The sequence below is a fragment of the Oryx dammah genome, unplaced genomic scaffold (genome assembly GCF_014754425.2).
Source record: "Oryx dammah isolate SB20612 unplaced genomic scaffold, SCBI_Odam_1.1 HiC_scaffold_2, whole genome shotgun sequence".
Taxonomy (NCBI): domain Eukaryota; kingdom Metazoa; phylum Chordata; class Mammalia; order Artiodactyla; family Bovidae; genus Oryx; species Oryx dammah.
Genome location: NW_024070186.1, coordinates 89711050 through 89724844, shown reverse-complemented (window position 1 = coordinate 89724844; position 13795 = coordinate 89711050). Strand labels below are relative to the sequence as shown.

Genomic DNA, 13795 nt, shown 5'->3' with positions numbered 1-13795 from the left:
CTGAGTTCTCTCTGCGCATGGGAATGAGGAGGTTATATTTGCCGCGTGGGAGGTTTTTTGAGAAACAGACACAACTGTCCTTTCAAAAATTTGAAGTAATAGGTCTGACACATACCAGGTCTCCAGTGTTGTTTCTTCTTTCAAACATTACCAAGTGTATTCTGATACGCGTCTGCATGCAACTGAAAATCTCCATAGTGGAAGCAGAAGTTTTACTGGAAACGGATGCAAAATAATTTTGTCTCCCTTGTGGCTCAGGGGGTAAAGAATTTGCCTGCAATGTAGGAGGATCAGGGTTCAATCCCTGGGTCAGGAAGATCCCCTGGAGAAGGGAAGGGCAACCCTCTGTCCTGGAAAATCCCACGGACAGAGGAACCTGGAGGGCTACAGTCCATGGGGTCTCAAAGAATCAGACACAACTTAGCGACTAACAGTCTTTTCATTTCAATGCAAAACACAACTGAAATGTAGGCTGCAGTTGGACTGAAGAGAGCTCAGGTAACAAAGAAATGAAATCATTTCTATAGAAATTTATAACCAAATGAACATGTAATAGAATGAGAAAATTATCTTTATACAAAACAAACATCTTTAGGATATTATCACCTAAGTGATTAATTTAAAAACTTAAGTTACTGTCAATAACTCAGGAACCAGAAGCCTTTAAAATTAAAGACATTATGCCCGATTGTCCTCGTATTCTAGGAAAATAAAGCCCCAAAAGCAATAAAGTTAAAACCAAGATGCAAAACTGGTGGTAAAACAGAAATGTACTCTTCCAAAATGAAATCTCCCAATTTCCCCTTCATGTCTATTTAATTAAAATAATCAAAATTTGCCTATTATTCCATCCAAAGTGTTTGATTTTATCTATTCCTATCTATTCTCACTGCCACCCGTCTGATCTAGGTGCCTATCATACAGATAGATAACTTGTAGTTGTTCAGTTGCTAAGTCATGTCCAATTCTTTACAGCTAGATAACTGCAACAGCCCTAAACCACCCTTCCTTAACCTCAGACTCTTTGGTTTTTAATTCATCCTTCACACAGCTCTCAAATTAATCTTAATACTTTGTCACTGTATAATTTCAATGTCTAAGAACCAATGGTCATGTATGGATGTGAGAGTTGGACTGTGAAGAAAGCTGAGCGCCGAAGAATTGATGCTTTTGAACTGTAGTGTTGGAGAAGACTCTTGAGAGTCCCTTGGACTGCAAGGAGATCCAACCAGTCCATCCTAAAGGAGATCAGTCCTGGGTGTTCATTGGAAGGGCTGATGCTGAAGCTGAAACCCCAGTACTTTGGCCACCTCATGCGAAGACTTGACTCATTGAAAAAGACCCTGATGCTGGGAGGGATTGGGGGCAGAACGAGAAGGGGACGACAGAGGATGAGATGGCTGGATGGCATCACCGACTCGATGGACATGAGTCTGAGTGAACTCCGGGAGTTGGTGATGGACAGGGAGGCCTGGCGTGCTGTGATTCATGGGGTCCAAAGAGTCGGACACAACTGAACGACTGAAGTGAATTGAACTAAAGGACCTAGAATGAGTTTTTAGCACTTCTTAGATCAAATCTGAACTTCTTTGCCCTACAAGTTCCTTTGGCCTTGATTAATTCAATACTCTTTCCACTCTTCATCACCAATCTATACCCAAAACACAATGAGTGCAGAGACATTTTTATTATATTGGTATATACTATATTCAGTACGCTAAGTCAATCCCAGCAGTCAATAAATCCCAAACACATGCTAACCACTGTAAATATTTAACATTCACAATATTCTTTGTGCAACACTATAAAATGTTAGTGTATTTAATCCATTGTATAAATAAAGCATAATTTTATAAGAAAACATGACATGTACTTAATATTAAAAAACCAAAACTATAAGAAAGTATGACTGCAAAATACGCAAGTTGCAGATTTATAAATTTAACCATAAATGAATCTTAAGCATAGAAAATTTTCAGTTCATTGGTGAATATTTTTGGTATCTATTTTTTCATTAGAGAATGGAGAGGTGTGAGTTTGCATTCCAGAGTATATGCTCTCCCATTTGTAAATATTTATTATTCATTTGTTGTCTACCTCTAGTCAAGTGGGTTTCCCTTCTGGCTCAGCTGGTAAAGAATCTGCCTGCAATGCTGGAGACCTGGGTTCAATCCCTGGGTTGGGAAGACCCCCTGGAGAAGGGAAAGGCTACTCAATCCAGTATTCTGGCCTGGAGAATTCCATGGACTAGAGTCGGACACAACTGAGTGATTTTCACTTCTGGAGTCAAGTAGTAACAGGTCCCTTAAAAATATTTTAATAAAAATTAGGAAAGAAAAATGGAATTTAAAACATCCTACCCATATCTTCCCTGTAAAATCATTAGAGTATCTTATTTTAGTGACAACATTCTTGTTTTCAATGGGGGCAAGTTTTGAAAAACCCTGCAATAAGCCTCTTCTGGGAGAAGTCAATGCTACAAATATGATTCTAAGGTGCTCATCTTTGATTACATCTTACAGCTTCAACTCTATTAATCTAATAGAAATCCATCCTTTCTTTCATGTCTCAGCTTCAGACCTTCTTTAACTGAGACGTTTACTATAACCTTCGACCTTCCAGTATCTATGCGTTCCCATTGTGAAAGGCTCTACGAAGACATTCTCAATATCCAAACATTTCAAGGAAGATATTTACCAAAGATTTTGGGAATTTACACCCTAAGACTCAGTAATTCCACTTTTGGAATGTACCCAAAGGAAATAAAATCAATATTATATATAAGAATAATGACAGCAGAATGACTGATACTTGAAAACTTGTAAACCTAAAAATTCCAAAATGAGGGCTTGGCTATGAGACATAATCATAATATATTGGGAAATAAGAAAAACAGAACATTAACACATGAAAAATCTGGATGGTGGGAACAAAACCCCAATCTATACCATTCTCTGTATTTTTAAAAATATTTCATAACATAAAAATCTGAAATGTAAATTAATATTCTCTTTTATCTTCCACATTTTCTATAGTAGGTAATACACCAACTATACAATAAGAAAAACTTTCAAAAAGTAAAGGTGGAAACATATAATTTACTACAATGAGGCTTCCTGGCCTAACTAAAACATTAAATTTCTTTACTTTTTAAAAAAGTAAACTTCTTTACTTTTACTTTTAGAATTTTATCAACTCAACATGTTGTTATTTCATCAAATTCTTTACCATCTGAGACACCAGGGAAGCCCTCTGATTGAATACTTCAGGTCTTTATCAACAGTGAAAACTTCCTCCTCCCTGATAAGTTAGATTTTTTTTAACAGAAATCTTTCCCCAAAAAAGGCATAAAGGACTCCTTCATGGGAGCGGGGGGACTTATGTTTATCCAATTCATATTCATTACTGAATTTAATATATCTATTATGTATACACTTAAATTGCTTACTGGCAATCCACTCCAGTACTATTGCCTGGAAAATCCCATGGACAGAGGAGCCTGGTAGGGTACAGTCCATGGGGTCGAAAAGAGTTGGACATGACTGAGCGACTTCACTTATACACTTAAAAGCGTTCTCATAAACTTAAATTAAGATTTATCATTTTAGGATGTATGTGCTTTCCTCCCAAAACATATTAACATCTTAATGCTCAGAAATTTAATTTTATTCAACACCAAAATACTGATTATACAACACTCAAATACCATGGAGAGACTGAACAGTCCAGAAGATAAAGAGTTTAAGAAATACAATGATGGATTTGGTAGACTAATCCATACCAAAATTATAACTTTTTTTAAAAAAAGGATGAACTACAAAGATAGAACACAAAAAGAGAGCATCAAAGGTCACAGATGAGATGTCAAAAACTTTTTAGAATCCTTAAAACAGATGATCTAATGATATTTTACTAGTGAAGTGGCGAATTCTGAAGCCTAAGCACCTGCATTTGCTAGTGTGTAAGATGAGTGCAACTGTGCAGTAGTTTGAATGTTCTTTGGCATTGCCTTTCTTGGGGATAAAAACTGATCTTTTGCAGTCCAAGACAGGCTTCAACAGCACATGAACCAAGAACTTCCAGATGTTCAAGGTGGATTCAGAAAAGGCAGTGGAACCAGAGATCAAATTGCCAATGTCCACTGGATCATAGAAAAAGCAAGAGAGTTCCAGAAAAACATCCACTTCTGCTTTATTGACTACGCTAAAGCCTTTTACTGAGAAAACTGTTCTTGGATATGGGAATACCAGACCACCTTACCTGCCGCCTGAGAAATCTGTATGCAGGTCAAGAAGCAAAAGTTAGAATCAGACATGGAACAATGGACTGGTTCCAGATTGGTAAAGGAGTATGTCAAGCCTGTATACTGTCACCCTGCTTATTTAACTTATATGCAGAGTACACCATGAGAAATGCCATGCTGGATGAAGCACAACCTGGAATCAAAAAGATTGCCGGGAGAGGTATCAATAACCTCAGATACGAAGATGACACCACCCTAATAGCAGAAAGCAAAGAGAAACTAATGAGTCTCTAGATGAAGGTGAAAGAGGAGAGTGAAAAAGCTGGCTTAAAACTCAACATTCAAAAAACTAAGATCACGGCATCCAGTCCCATCACTTCATGGCAAATAGATGGGGAAACAGTGACAGATTTTCTTGGACTCCAAAATCACTGCAGATGATGACTGCAGCCATGAAACTAAAAGACACTTGCTCCTTGGAAGAAAAGTCATGACCAACCTAGACAGCATATTAAAAAGCAGAGACATTACTTTGCCAACAAAGGTCCGTCTAGTCAAAGCTATGGCTTTTCTAGTAGTCACGTATGGATGTGAGAGTTGGACCATAAAGAAAGCTGAACGCAGAAGAATTGACACTTTTGAACTGTGGTGTTAGAGAAGACTCGAGAGTCCCTTGGACTGCAAGCAGATCCAACCAGTCCATCCTAAAGGAAATCAGTCCTGAATATTCACTGGAAGGACTGATGTTGAAGCTGAAACTCCAAAACTTTGGCCACCTGATGTGAAGAACTGACTCTTTTGAGAAGACCCTGATGCTGGGAAAGACTGAAGGCAGGAGGAGAAGGAGACAACAGAGGATGAGTTGGTTGGATGGCATCACTGACTCAATGGACAAGTTTGAGCAAGCTCTGGGAGTTGGGTGATGGACAGGGAAGCCTGATGTGCTGCAGTCCATGGGGTCACAAAGAGTTGGACACGACTGAGCTACTGAACTGAACTGAAGCACCTGTAAGAAGCTGATTCATACAGCCCACAAGCAGGAGGTTTCAGAGACAGGAGGACCCCCAGGCATTTCTAAGGGTAGAAGGAGGTGCTGTGCTCAGTCACTAGTCATGTTCAATTCTTTGCAACCCCATGGGCTGCAGCTAGTCAGACACCTGTGTCCATGAAATTTTCCAGGCACGAATACTGGAGTGGGTTGCCATTTCCTACTGCAGGGGATCTCCCCAACCCAGAGATTGAACCTGTATCTCCTGCACTGGCAGCCGAATTCTTTACCACTGTGCCACCTGGAAAGCCCCATAGTGTCTATCAAAAAACAGAAAGATATCATAACAATGAGCTCTAAGAAATTAAAATATGAACAGGAATTTAAAATTCAATAGAAGGGTTGGAAGATAACATTTTTTAAAAATCTCTCAAGAAACAGAACAAAAAGACTAAGTGATGGAAAAGAGGAAGGAAAAGAAAAAAAAATTTTAAATGACCAAAAAATTCTAATACCCAAATAAAACAAATCCCAAGAGAGATAAAAAATCAAATAAGCAAGAGATTATCAAAGAAACAATGCATCAAATTTAGAATATTCATTCAATAAAAGATACCATGGACAAAACCAACAGAAAGATGGCAGGCCAAAAGAAGGTATTTTTCCATCCTATAATCAATAAATCTCCACAAGAAACTCCTGCAAACCAAAAAGAAAGACAGGAAGGGGAGTTCCCTGGTGGCCTAATGGTTAGGATTCTAGGCTTTCAATTCCCTGGCCTGGGTTTAATCCTTGTTTGGAGAACTAAGATTCTGCAAGCTGCATAGAAGAGTGCAGCCAAAAAAAATAAAAGAAAACCCCCCCAAAAAAGAAAACCCAAAAGAAAGATAGACAAAGGACAAAACATACAAGCAACAAAAGGGAAAACCTGAATGGATAGGAGATGCTCAAATTCATTAATTATCAGAGAATGTAAATTAAAACAAGACATCATTTTATACCTGATTTGCAAAAATAAAGAAGTTGGATAAAATCAAATACTGGCAAAGATATGGGCAGACAAGAAGCCTCCTCACTGCTAGAAGGCACATAGGCTAGTCCTCCTATTCTATAACCCAAGAATCCCACTCCTGGCCATATATCCCAGAGAACTTCTCACAGAGGTCCATAAGGATGTACAAATAAGAGTATATTTACTACAGTGTACTTGTGATGCTAGAAAGGCAACTCAGGTGTCAGTGATTAGGGAATGAGAAGTAAAATGTGGTATGTGCATATTATGGAATTCTACATTATACACAATTATATGTACACACAAAACAGAAAGGTCTCCAAAACAGAGCTGAGTAAAAATAGTAAGAAGCCAAACAAGGTCTATAACACAATACAAAAACTAAATATACATACACACAACACATTACATATTTCATGATTCATATATAATCAAGGAATGTATCAGCCATAATGCAGTGGGTACCTACTAGAAAAAGTAATGGAAGTAGGGCTCAGAAATGAAAGAGGATTGTATAGTCTGATGACAGTGTCCAAAAATGGGAAGCATAGTTAGGCGTAACTTTTTTTACCTAAAGTTAAAGTGAAAGTGAAGTCACTCAGTCATGTCTGACTCTTTGTGACCCAGTGGACTGTAGCCTACCAAGCTTCTCTGTCCATGGGATTCTCCAGGCAAGAATACTGGAGTGGGGTGCCATTTCCTTCTCCAGGGGATCTTCCCGACCCAGGGATTGAACCCGGGTTTCCCACATTGGAGGCAGACGCTTTAACCTCTGAGCCACCAGGGAAGCCTAAAGCCCTAATAATAATAAATTTCTCAAAACTAAAGGACACAAATCTCCAGCCTGTAGGGACCCACTGAGGGCCCTTAAAAAAGGAAAAAAAAAAAAAAATCTAATACATTATGGAATTTCAGGGGTTTAAAATAAAACTCTAAAAGCTTCTAGAGACTGGGAAGAAGGCAGGGAAGGTCACATATAAATGAAGAATAAGAATGGCTATGGATTTCAATGGCAACATTAGAATGCAGAAAACAATGGAACTATGACTTCCAAACTTTTTAAGCCTGGATTTTTATACTCAGACAAATGATTGATGAAATGTACAGGTAAAATAAAGATTTTTTTTCAGCCATGCAAGATCTTAAAAACAAAGTTTTTGCTTTCCAGGTACCCTTTCTCTGGAAGTGAAAAGAATCATGGAAAATAGGAGATCCAATATCGGAGCAGGGCACAGAAAATTTTAAGGTGACATAAAGAGAAGTTTCAGGGTGACAGCTGTGCAATAAGCCTAGAAAGTAATCAGTCCAGATTGCTTTAAAAGGATAGAAGGTTCTAGGACAGCTGTCTCAAAATGGAAAAGGGAAAACAGGTATTACTCCTGGAAAAACAAAAATTGGTTAAAAGAATAAATGCTATCATAATATACTGCATGGTCCTGCTATAATTATTTACATAGTTATAACTAAATGCCGAGTTAATAAACATCTAAATAAATATATTTAAAGGATATACGTAAATGTGGAAAGTCAATAGATAATGCCTAAAACTGCTGTATCAAGAAACAGCAACAGGAGCAAGTTATTTATAAATATGAAAGAGGAAACAGCTAAAAGAAATAAATAAGTAGCCTCTAAAGTGTGAAGGCTGGGACAGGGAATGGTTGTTTTACAGATACTATTCTAATTTAAAAATTGTATTTTTTATTGCCAGTAAAGCAAGGAATTCCAATGGCCTTTCAGCTTTTAGTAAATTAGATCTTCACAATATTATTTCTTGGTGTTAAACAAACTATATCTAGTTTGAGGAGCAGAAGACTGAACCGCAAACCAAGACAAAATCAAGCTTTAACAATTAATGAGAACATAGTACAAACAGCCCTGTGATTGAATCCCAGCTCCACCACTTAACTCTGTAAAGGAGGACAAGTTACTTAACCATCCTGTACATGTAACCACCTTCTCAATGTGGTTTTGCAGGATAATCAGGTGAAAACACCCGATGTAGTACTTGACCCATCAACAGATGTTAGAGCAACGTGTGCTTGTCTTTCTCCTCCCTAGCTAAAAACCCCCATTTTGACCCCAAGCTGCCTTGCTGGTCACAGAATACAAAGACTCATGGACAACTCAGCACATATCCCTCCTCACACTGAAAAATCAATCATGATGAGTAAGCAGACTTATCTTTGTATATGAAGTGCAGCATTATTCTTATTATGTGAAGGAGATTATCCTCATTATCCACATTTTGGATTATTGCCTGCTTTCAAACACTGTTCCAATTAGTCTAATACATTCGATCAGAACCATTTTATCACTAAGGTCTGTTGTGCAGGAGCATTATCAACTTCAAAAACAAACAAACAAACAAACAAACAAAAAATTGTATGTTCCATCAGTCTTCATCCCTGCTCTGTCACTGCAAAGACTTAAAAATTTTCTAATGAAGGTCCTATCTGGCTCCCAGCTGGCTTGGGGCCACCTCCTGCTTACTGCAGCAAGAATAGAGTGAAATCAGCTCCAATCAGCTAATTGAATTGTTTACCATTTTCAATGTTTTTTTCCATTATTATGGCTGAATTCAGAATACCCTGCAAAATACAGAAACCTTAAAGAGAGTAACAGGGAATTATCTTTATCTAACAGGGAATTATCTTTATCATTATCACCTTTACTTGCATGGCCAAAAGTCTTAACTGATTCTATACAAAGCATACATACATCTATAAACAAACTGACAGACTTAAAAACAAATTCATAAACCATCAAGACTTTATCATTAATTCAACAAACATTATGCTAACATACTGTAGATAAAATAAATAAACCCTACTCTAAAATGAGAGGGAAAAGGTAAAAATAAAATTGAGAGCAACAGAGAACAAGTAGTCCAGGAAACAACTGAGAGCAGCAATTCCAGACTATCTGGTATAGTTTATAACACAGTTAAAGCAAAGGAAAATTATGAAAATTACCAAAGCTGATCACAGCTCTGAGCCTCCTAATAGCCAAAGTATAAAGAGAAACAGGATGGCTTATGAATAGAAATGATCTAATAAAAAGAGTCATTTGTTTAAATTTTTTTTTAAAGCAAAGAAAAAAAACAGGCCTGTCACTGAGGGCTTAAGAGAACTTGTCTTTAAGGTTTATAATTTATAAGGATCAGTAAATAAATTATAAACAGTGTCTTGGGTAGCAAGGAAGAGTTTTTTCATGTTCCTTTTCTCATGTCCCAATTCTAGATAAAAGTCAAAGTACAAAATATTAATTCACAGTTCTGTGACGGAATTTCTATAAGGATCTAAAGTAACATAATGCAAGTACACTGACTGGTAAAGTGTTAATTTCTATCATTTAGCTTAGTCTAGGTTTTCATAAATGCATGTTTTGCTTCTCCACCAGACTGTAAACACTCAAGGCTTACGCTGTTTGATTCCATTTGAACTTCCTTTGCTTTTTAGTACAGCTCCCGCTCAATTATAATGACCGATAAAATGTTATGCAGTCAATATTTATAGTCATTATCTATTAGTCTTCTCTGCAACACTATAAATTCCATGAGGACAGGAACAATGTCTTGATCATGTCCACATCCCCAGTCTCTGAGCATATGAATGGACCAAAAAAAGAAAACACAACCAAGAAGTATGAAAGGAGAGGAGAAATAATTCCTAAAATGGCAGTGATTCTGTTCTAACAAGAGCTGGAACACCTAGGTAAGTTACTTAACTTCTCTAACCCTCAAAGCTTTAATCTGTAGAAAAGGAAAAAAATAACACACTTCAGAGTTACTGTAAGCATTAAATCTTTTACTCTACAGAAAGTATTTAGCACAGTATCTGGAAAAAAGCTCATTAAACGTTACCCCTTTAACTTCTCTCAAGTTCTCCAACTAAAAATCCGGTGTTAAACACAACAGTGCCATCAAAGAATAAATTATTTCAGTAAAAGTACAACAGACTTCATCCTTCTTTTCCTTTGAAGTTAAAATTTCATCTCTTCAATCTTTAAAATGGAAGGGGAATAGCTTGTGAATTACTTTCAAAATATTACAAACGCAAGAACAAGGGGAAAATGTCAATAATGAGCCTTGAAGTAACATGAAGGGAAAAATCACTTACTCATCTACTATTAAGAAACAGGTTTTTAAGGAAGTGTTTATTAAAGGAAAAGAGGACTGAAAGTTAGAAATGTTATTTAATAGTATGCTTAGAAAAAATTACTTCCAAACTGTTTATTCAGAATTTAAACCTTAAAAATCAATTATCTTGACATCGTTAGCTTAAAAGCGGAACATTAAATACTTCCATTCAAACCGAAAACATTCCTTCATGACGGCTTCCCGGACTCCAGTCATCCTTCAGCTCTCTCCTCCCATTTTGAGCTTCCCTCGCATCACCACTGACACACGCTGTGTGCAGACTAAGTTCTGTCATTCCTATAATTACCACACCCCTGTCAGCCGCTTCAGGCCCATGTTGTTATGACATCTGTAAACTGCAGTCGGCCGTCTCCACTCCCCCGCCCCTTCCCCCGAACCTCTGGCTCTGGCTGAAACTTGACAATTTCCGAGACCAGACCGTTCCCTCCTGCCTCAGTTAGGGTTTTTACACACAGCCCCCATCCCCTATTCTCACCTGGCTCAGTCACGCACACTCTGCGCAGCCCACCCCCGCCCCCACGCCGGTCTGCGTGGGGCCGCGGCGCTGGCTCCGCGCTGCCTGCTCGGCTCCGCGCTGCCTCCTGGCCGCCCCGCAGCCTCTGCGCCCCGCAGTCCCCGGCGCCGCTTACAGCCCGGCTGCCGCGCCACCCTGCCCCGCCCCGCCCCGCCTCGCCTCCACCGGCGTTCCCGATGGCGAACACACCAGCGCTCCCCACCCCCACCGTCCCCTCCGCCTGCCGCGCGGCCGTTAGGACAACCGGGCCCGTGACGCACGGACGCGCCGCGAGTGCCCAGGCCCAGGAACCCGAGCTCGAGCACAGGCGGCGGCCCGCCCTCGCCGCGGGGCCTCTCCCGGGTCCCGCCGAGGACTGCTGGATCGGCCGGCGGGAGGGGGAGGGGTCGGGGGCCGCCACAGCCCCGCACTCACCAGGTTCAAGGCAACCGATCCCGGTGCCACTTCTGGGGTGAGCCTCTGCCTCGCTCGCTCGCTCGCCTGCCGTGCGTCTTCTACACACAACCTCGAAAGAGTCCGCTCTCGCCGCGCGGTGCTCACCAGGCCTCGCTCGTCGCCTCCGCCGCCGCGCACCCAGCACACCGAGACCTAGCTCAGCCGGCGTTCGCAGTGCGCCTGCGCGCGGGGGCCGGGCCGCGCACTTGCGCGTGCCTCTCCACCCCTCTGCTGCAGAGGCTGCCGGGAGATGTAGTCTTTCAACTCGTTCTCTGGAGGCTCTGGCGGTTAACTGAGAACCAGTGGAGAGAGTCCGGAGTCCGGGAGAAGGTCCGATTGAGAAGGTGGGCAGTTAATGACAAGGGTTGGAGAGTCATGCTGGAGTGACAATGAAACGGTAGTTCTTAGGCTGAATTGCAAATTTATGTCTTGTCTTCGAAGCTCTTCCAGGGCGGCGGGTCGATCTTCGCTTACCTCTGTCTATATCTAGCCACTGACACGGTCCACTGACAAGGTTGTTAACTAGAACACGTTTATTGAATAAATAATGGAATGAATGAAGGCTGAGGGATTTTTACAAGAGTTGTAAGTCAGCGCCTCATGGCTAAGGCGTTCACGTGCAGCACGTTTGAGAAAACTTCGGGCTATATCCTTTTTTGGTTCTGTCCCGTCCCGATTTGCCTGGTAATGCACTGAGCAGTACCAGAATTCATTAAGGAATTAAACGAAACATGAACGCTGGCTTTACTCTCAACAAATGTGCTCCAACGAAAATTTGGGGCAAATAATTGTCACTGTTAAATTTGACGGAATTCTCTTTGGGGGATTCTTTTTGAGCAGTGGCTTCTAAAGAAAGACTGAAGGCAGCAGCCAAGCAGAGGTCACAGAATATAAAGTCTCACATATAACGGTTTATCAAATCAACCTAACACACACACGGAGAAGCAGGGTGAAAGAAATGGGATAACTCTGTAACATTAGAGTGGGAGAGACGACCATACGATGCAGTGTTCATTTGTCCTGGATGTCTTTCTGCCATATCAGTGTTTCCCACGAAAGTGTGTTTTCTACGATGTGTTGAGTTCGATCAAGTGCCCTGGTGAAAGGGAATGTGTTCTAAGGAGGAGACTTGGCCACGGGGTTACAAAAGAGTCAGACATGACTTAGCCAGTAAACAATAACAAATGCCTCACCACAGCTGAGCTGAGGACAGATCACTTTATTCCAATCAGGAGCTAATATTAATATTATTCAGAGCTGGACTTCAGGGTCTGTGAAAACTAGTTTCTTTCCAGTTCACCCTTTCTTCTAGTTGGTGTATCCCATGAGGGTCCTGACCAATCTGAAGTATTTACTAGGGCCACTCTTCCTTTTCAGGGCTTACCTGATAGCTCAGTTGGTAAAGAATCCTCCAGCAATGCAGGAGACCCCTGTTTGATTCCTGGGGCAGGAAGATCTGCTGGAGAAGGGATAGGCTACCCACTCCAGTATTCCAGGGCTTCCCTGGTGGCTCCGCTGGTAAACAATGTGCGTGCAATGTGGGAGACCTTAGTTCAGTCCCTGGGTTGGGAAGATCCCCTGGAGAACAGAAAGGCTACCCACTCCAGTATTCCGGCCTGGAGAGTTGCAGGGTCACAAAGAGTGAAACGTGACTTTCACTTCACTCTTTTTTTGATTCAGGCTCTTCAACCCCATGAGACAGCCAAAAACTCTACACAGTTTTTCAGCCACTGCTTTCAGAATTAGCAATAACTTCAGGTGGAAAGATAATGGCAAACATCATGCTCACTTCTGATGGGTTCCCTTTCCTTTCTTCCAGATCTTGGAACAACAAGTTTTCACTGCTGTGGTAAGCTCCTCAGTGCTTTAATGTTTATTATATTTTGCCCAGCTGTAATCAGTGGTGGGAAGACTTGTTCAAAATAACAGTAGTCCATTGCTGAAGCAGAATTCCTATAAATATGTTACTTTTACAAAAATGTTCTTGTACCATACATAGTGTTTTGTTAGCTAATGTCTCTCTGACTAAATCTTTTTGTATTTAAAAATTTTTTAAGTTTATATTATAGAACAATGGTTTTGCTATTACAAACAATGCTGTTATGAATGTTCTTGTATATATCTTCATGGGTACAGGGAAAATGCTTGATCCTAAGACACTGCAACTTAAACTTTACTAGATGTGGTAGGCAGAATTCTAAGATGGCCCCATGGTCTTTGCCCCTTGCTTTTGCCCTGCCCTTCGAGTGTGGGCAGGACCTATGACTTACTTCTGGCCAATAGAATATGGTAAAAATGATTACATTGCATAATATGTCTCTATCTTAGCTGACTGGAGCTAGACACACTGCTACTGGCCTTTGAAGAAGCAAGCATTCATGTTGAGAACTCCCTATGGAGAGGGCCTGGTGGCAGGGAAGTGTAGATGGTTTCTAGAACCT

General features: G+C 40.4%; 1 protein-coding gene across 1 annotated transcript in view; it reads right to left on the bottom strand.

Annotated features, from left to right (window-relative positions):
* The window catches only part of KPNA1 (karyopherin subunit alpha 1), a 69405-nt gene extending 57875 nt beyond the window's left edge, over nt 1-11530 (bottom strand). Inside the window, exon 1 of the mRNA XM_040250487.1 lies at nt 11334-11530. The gene's annotated coding sequence lies outside the window, so the exon portion shown is untranslated. The remainder of the gene's footprint in view (nt 1-11333) is intronic.
* Nucleotides 11531-13795: the final 2265 nt, after the last annotated feature.